At 39.6% G+C, this 7,576-nt stretch overlaps 1 pseudogene; it reads right to left on the bottom strand.

Moving 5' to 3' along the window:
* Positions 1–2,337: 2,337 nt before the first annotated feature.
* LOC126077491 (60S acidic ribosomal protein P1-like) lies at positions 2,338–2,677 on the bottom strand (annotated as a pseudogene).
* Positions 2,678–7,576: the final 4,899 nt, after the last annotated feature.

Below are 7,576 nucleotides of genomic sequence, written 5' to 3'. Positions count from 1 at the left end.
CACTTCACTTAAAAGAAGATTCAGGTAGCTAACAGATACATGAGGAAATGCTCAAGATCATGCAAATCAAAACTACAATGAGATGCCATCTCCATCCAACAAGGCTGGCATTAATCCAAAAAACACTAAGAAATGTTGGAAAGGTTGTGGAGAGACTGGAACACTTATAGACTGCTGGTGGGAATGTAAAATGGTACAATCACTTTGAAAATCGATTTGGCACTTCCTTAAAAAAGTAGAAATAGAACTATCATACGATTCAGCAATCCCACTCCTTGGAATATTTCCTAGAGAAGTAAGAGCCTTTACACGAACAGATATATGCACACCCATGTTTATTGCAGCACTGCTTACAATAGCAAAAAGGTGGAAGCAACCAAGGTGCCCATCAGTGAATGAATGGATAAATAAATTATGGTATATTCACAGGATGCAAAACTAAGCATAGGTAAAGAACAGTGATGAATCTGTGAAACATTTCATAACATGGAGGAATCTGGAAGGCAGTATGCTGAGTGAAATTAGTTGCAAAAGGAGAAATATTGTATAAGACCACTATTATAAGAACTTCAGAAATAGTTAAAACTGAGAAGAAAATATAATTTGATGGTTATGAGGCAGGGAGGGAGGGAGGGAGAGAGAGCGGTATTCACTAATTCAGTAGTAGATAAGAACTATTTTAGGTGAAGGGAAAGGCAATACACAGTACAGGCGAGGTCAGCACAACTGGACTAAAGCAAAAGCAAAGAAGTTTCCTGAATAAACTGAATGCTTCGAAGGCAAGCATAGCAGGGACGGGGGTTTAGGACCGTGGTTTCAGGGGACATCTAAGTCAACTGTAATAATAAAATCTATTAAGAGAACATTCTGCATCCCACTTTAGAGAACAGTGTCTGGGGTCTTAAACGCTAGCAAGCGGCCATCTAAGATGCATCAATTGGTCTCAACCCACCTGGAGCAAAGGAGAATGAAGAACACCAAGGACACAAGGTAATTATGAGCCCAAGAGACAGAAAGGGCCACATAAAGCAGAGACTACATCAGACTTAGACCAGAAGAACTAGATGGTCCCCAGCTACAACTGATGACTACCCTGACGGGACACAAGAGAGAACCCCTGAGGGAGCAGGAGAGCAGTGGGATGCAGACCCCAAATACTTGTAAAAAGACCAGACTTAATGGTCTGACTGAGACTAGAATGACCCCGGTGGTCATGGCCCCCAGAGCTTCTGTTGGCCCAGGACAGGAACCATTCCCAAAGCCAACTCTTCAGACAGGGAGTGGACTGGATAATGAAATAGAATAAGATGCTGGTGAAGAATGAGCTTCTTGGATCAAGTTGACGCATGAGACTATGTTGGCATCTCCTATCTGGAGGGAAGATGAGAGGGCAGAGGGGGTTAGAGGCTGGTGGAATAGACAGGAAAAGAAAGAGTGGAGGGAAGGAGCGGGCTGTCTTATTCGGGGGAGAGCAATTAGGAGTATATAGCAAGGCTGATATAAATTTTTGTATGAGAGACTGACTTGATTTGTAAACTTTCACTTAAAAAATTAAAGCACAATAAAAATTTTTAAAAAAGGAAAAAAATAAAATAAGTACCAGAAGACTTTTTCTCTTCTATTCGTAATAAAGTCTATATTCTCACATTCAGTGGTAATATCTTTAAATCTAAAGGTCTCTTTCCCAAACACTAAATGCTCAGTAATTTTAGGAACAGCTTTTAGTAAAGCAAAGCTCAAAGAGCTATTATGGCTAATAAATTACATCGCACCTGGTCTTTGGATCAAACTATTAGAATATCTGAAAAAAGGAAAGGTGAGTTATAGTAAAAAAAAGTAAATGTATTCTTTCAAAACATAAAGATAACATTACTCATTCTCAGTATTGATCATTAGTTATGATTTTACAATGAATTCATGAAAAAAAGAAAATAAAATCTTTAACTTCTTCAATTGTGGAGTTATACAAAGATAATCTTTACTCCATATCAAAAAACATCCAAGTATGTGAATTCTAGACAAGAAAAATAATTAGACAAGTAATGATGTTGACCTCATTTAGATACCTTGGTATTTTTCAGAGAAAGTGATGCCTAAGTGAGTTCATCAGAACACAAAATAGAGATACCAAAAAACCAAACCAAACCTGTTGCCGTTGAGTCGATTTCAATTCTTAGCCACCCTGTAGGACAGGGCAGAACTGGCCCATAGAGTTTCCAGGAAGCACCTGGTGGATTCCAACTGCTCAGTTTTTGGTTAGCTGCGGTAGCACTTTACCATTACATCACCAGGGTTTCCAAAATAGAGATAGTGTCATCTTAATTGAAATTAAGTGGTTCAGCTTTTTATTGAACGTGTTACAAAAGGAGTTGAGTCAAAAAGACCAAAGTCCATGTCATCATCTGACTCTTAAAGATACTTCTTTCTTTGCTTCTACTTTTCTCCTCAGCTTGGGCAACAGCAGAGGGGGCAGGTCTTCCCACTGGTGCAGTGTGGCTGCCCACTGCAGATGAGGCTGCCTTGGCTAGGGCCTTTGCAAACCAGCCATGCCAGAAAGGTTAACATTTTCAACGGCTGCTTTAATGAGGGCATTGATCTTAAGCTCCATGATAGTTACCTCATCGTTGTGGAGGATGAGGGCGGAGTAGATACGGGTTAGCTCAGAGATGGAGGCCATGGTGCCAGTGTGCTGGGCTGGCAGGAGCCGGGCACGACACTAGTTTCTAGACAAAGTGAGGACCTCACCCCAACTTGGCCTTAGCTTCCTTGGTAGAACCAAGTACCTTAGGGGAAGCTGAAGAAAAAAATGTTTGTTTAAATTTAAAACAGGAATTATGTTATTAGAATACGTGAGTGAGCATAACATAATACCCATGTGAAAGTAAGTGTTTTCCCAGTATTCTCTGGGGAGTCTGCCTCACCTGGACAGCTCTAGAGTCGGTATAAAAATAGTCTGTCAATGGTTAAAGCAGACTGAGAAATTGCAGTCCCGATTCCTCTGACTCATTTTTTTAAATTACCTTTGAGCACAAGGGAATGCAGCTTGCTTTTAACTCAGTGGCTATGGGACAGCCATATTCCTCATGGAAAACACATGTAGGAGGTCATATTTCCTCATCTCAGCATGTGTCAGCCCTCTTAGAAAAACAGAGTGAAATGAAAGCAATTATTTCACCTCAGTTAATTTGTGAGTTTTCTCAATAAGGTTTCAGTTTCAAATTATATATATATATTTAATAAATTTACCAACATGTTGAGAATTTGAAGTGTGTGTGTGTGTGTGTGCGCGTGTGCGTGTGTGCATTGACTCATGATTTCTTATGGGAATTTTGACTCTCAGTAAATAGCACAAATGATCCCAGCGCTGGCTTTAGCTAAATCAAAAAATAAAATATACAATTAAAAAAGAAAAAAAAAAACTTAGAACTGGACTCATTATGTGGAAGGCTGAGAAAAAAATTACACAATTTTGCTGAATGAAAAACTTAACAAAGGCAAGTCTGCACTGAGGGAAAGAATTTTCAGAGCCAGTTACAGAAGGTATCCCAGAAAGTCAACCCCTTGCCATCTCTAACCATCTGTTTGTCTCCTCCTTCGATGTTGTTTCACCCTTTCTCTAAATTGTCTTCAAATTATCACTGACCAAGTAGCTATAGGACCCCCAATGGCACAGTGGTTAAGAGCTTGGCTACTAACCAAAAGGTCAGCAGTTCGAATCCACCAGCTGCTCCTTGGAAATCCTATGGGGGAAAAAAAATGGTAGGCCCTTTTTAATAAAGAAGGTAAAAACAGAGTCCTTGATATAAAGAAATTTACACTCTCATTGGGAAAAAAAAATTCATATTAAAAAAAGAAACTAAAGTGTATTGAGAGCTTATTATATATATTTCACTCATATTTTCACATGAACTATGTGAATAGAACATTCTAAACATCCTTTGAGGTAAAGGTTATTAAGATACTGTTCTGAATACAATGACTCTAAAATTCCAAGAAGCCCTAGGTCACTACTAACAAATGTCAGACCTAGGTTTTGAACATCAAGATTGTACCTCGAAGCCAGAGTTCTTTGTTTTATACCAAGCTCCTCTCCTCTGCTCTGCTACTCTTTTCTTTACCCATTTTTTTTGCTACTTTTTTCACCGTCTACCTTTGATTCCTTAAGGAGGTATATGCTCAAAAAGGTAATATGGCAATATGTCCCCAGTTGTCTTAGTTATCCAGTACTGCTATAACAGAAATACCACAAGTGGATGGCTTTAACAAAGAGAAATTTATTCTCTCACAGTCTAGTAGGCGAAGTCCAAATTCAGGGCATCAGCTCCAGGGGAAGACTTTCTCTGTTAGCTCTGGAGGAAAGTCGTCATCATCAATCTTCCCCTGAATCTAGGAGCTTCTCAGCACAGGGACTCTGGGTTAAGAGGATGCTCTCTGCTTCTGGCACTAGTTTCTCGGCAGTGTGAGGTCCCCCTGTCTCTCCGTTTGCTTCTCTTATGTCTCAAAAGAGATTGATTTAAGACAAAATTTAATCTTGTAGATTGAGTCCTTCCTCATTAACATAACTGCTGATAATCCCACTTCATTAACAAAAGGCAGGATTTACAACACATAGAAAAACCACATCGAATGACAAAATGGTGGACAATCAAACAATGCTGGGAATCATGGCCTAGCCAAATTGATACACATTTTTGGGAGGCACAGTTCAATCCATAACAGCAGAGGAATAATAGAAGCCAATTTTTCACACAAGCACAAAACAGACAGAGGTAGATTCTCTATGAGTCTAGAGGAAATTGAGAGGGCACTTCCCTCAGATAAGTTGTATAATACCATCACCTCCGCACTGGAAAATCTCTTGTATTTTTTAAGACTTAGTTTAACTGGCCTTTTTTAAATATTATATTTAAAAATGATCAAGTGAAATTAAAGACGGTCAGAGATTCTTAAACCTAAATTTTATATATTAGCTTATTGTTGCATTTTGTTATTTAAACAACACATTGTCTAAGAATATACTAACTGAAATGAACATACAGTAAGAAAGCTACCATGCTCTCTGGGAAGATAGTGTACAAAAAGAAAGCAAGAGCTTCATATTTAAGTTCTATAAACTACTAAACTACTGGTAACATCTAAATGACTGAGAGATCTGATATTGCCAAGACAAGTTAGTGTTTTTATCACCTATTTGTCCTATTTCATATTAAGCTCATTCTAGTGGAATTAACTGGACTTGAAGTCACAATATCTGCGTTCCTTTCACGCCCTTTGTATATCAGTTGTGTGATTTGGGAAAATTTGTTGTACTCACTATTGACCTATGTGCCACTGGCTGCAAAATGGGAGCAGCAATATATACATATATATATATACATATATATATCTTGTAAGCTGTCACAATATTTGATGAGACAAGGTCAGCCCTGGTGGCACAGTTATGTGCTTGGCTGCTAACTACAGGTTATCAGTTCAAAGCTGTCCAGCAGCTCCTCAGGAGATAGACCTGATGATCTGCTTCCATAAGATTACAGCCAAGAAAACCCTGTGGGGTAGTTCTGTTCTGTCATATTGGGCTGCTATGAGTCAAAATCGACTCAAAGGCACCCAACAACAACGACAAACAATACTTTGCACTTAGCTTAGTGAATGTTACTTGACATTGAAGATAGTTTCTTCACCAACAACTTTAAACTTAGTCCATCTACCATCTTTGCCATATATTACTGGTCATTTTCCTAGGATAGATCTTGGCTGCTTAGACAGTTTATACACAGTGAGCAAAACTGAAACTAACACATAAAGGGAGAGAGAAGGACCGCATATAAACCAGCATTGTATTACTTTAAACAGTGTGATGAGGCTTCAGGGTGCTGACGAGTATCAGCAGCACTTAGAGTAATTTGACAAGCAGATAAAAGACACAGGCATGTTAGACAAAATCTAGATTACTGCTACAACCATAAACAGCAATACAAAGAAATGTACCATCTAAGTATGGTGTCTGTAACCTGAAATCAGCATCACCATTCTTACCAGTATTAATCACATCAATTCCTAAATTCATTTCAGGGTTTTGGCTACATAGCAATGAAAGAGCTCATCTATAACCATATCCCTGTGCCTCTCCGTCAACATCACATTCGCTGAAGCTCCTGCAAGTCTCTGAGTTCAACTAAAGCCAATTCTGGTTTCTTTGAAATAGTTATCCTCATCTTTGAAAAATGAGAGATGCCAAGTTGGGGATATTAGACAAGGCTTAAGTTGCTATCAGGCACTGCCTTCTGTATGTGCTGCCAAACAGAGATTCGCTGTATTTTCACTTTCATTTGAAAAGAAATGTAATATAGTGTTGGTCAAGGTGCCATGGTATCACACTATTAATCAAGATTTCTCTCTCTTTTTTTTTGCTCCAGTTAAAACTCTAAGGAGCCCTGGGAGCACAACGGTTATGCACTTGGCTCTAACTTTAACACTGATGGTTCGAACCCACCCAGCATCTCTGTGGGAGGAAAACCTGGCTGTCTGCTCTTGTAAAGATTTGTTATGGTTACGTGCTGTCGAGTCTGTTCCAACTCACAGCAACCCTATGTACAACAGAACAACCCTCTGCCCAGGCCTAGGAAACCCAGTGGGGGAGTTCTGCTTTTTCACATGAGGTCTGTACCATTTGCAATAGACTCGACAGCAGCCAATAACAACAACAGTTAAAACTCTAAAGAACAGAATACATAAAAACTAAGCTGAAATATCATGAAATTCTAAATTTTAAAAGGAGGAATGTGACTAAACTGATTTCCACTTCTCTAATTTTACCTGCTACCACCTGTCTGTCAATTTGTAGAACAGTGGTGGCTTCCATGTTACTGTGATGCTGGAAGCTATGGCACCACTGTTTAAATACCAGCAGGGTCACCCCGAAGGTCGAGTTTCCGCAGAGCTTCCAGATTAAGGCAAAGAAAGGCCTGGCAATCTACTCCTGAAAGTTAGCCAGTGCCAACCTTATAAGTCACAATAGAACATTGTCTGCCTCACTTGCTTTGGACACATCGGGAGGGAGCTACCGCTACAGGAGAATGCTTTCTCTGGTGAAGTGGAGGGCCCGTGAAAGCAGGGAGACCCTTGAGGAGAAGGATTAGCACAGTACCCAAGAGGACGGGCTTGAACATGCCAGCAATCATGAGGACGACACAGGACCAGGCCACATTCCACTCTGTTGTACAAAGAGTCTCCATGAGTAGGAGTAGACTCATCGGCAGCTATCCCTCTATCTGTCTGTCTGCCTATCTGTCTATTTGTCTGTCTGTCTGTCTATTTGTCTATCATCTATCTCTATCTGCCTATCACCTGTCTACTACCTACATTCCTATCTTTAAATATTATTCAATATTTATTAGATTACTATTGATAATATGTGCATTATCTATGAGCACGTTATGTGTGCCAGAATGTGTCTTAGAGGCGTTTAATAATCAGCAGGACCACAATGTTCTGAGGTAGATACTCTTGTGTGAAAGGTGTGGAACCGGAGGCTCAGAGTAAGTGTATCCTCTAAGGGTTTGATACAAGTAAGCAG

This window comes from Elephas maximus, chromosome 5 (assembly GCF_024166365.1).
Source record: "Elephas maximus indicus isolate mEleMax1 chromosome 5, mEleMax1 primary haplotype, whole genome shotgun sequence".
Taxonomy (NCBI): Eukaryota; Metazoa; Chordata; class Mammalia; order Proboscidea; family Elephantidae; genus Elephas; species Elephas maximus.
This window is presented reverse-complemented; position numbering and strand designations above follow the sequence as displayed.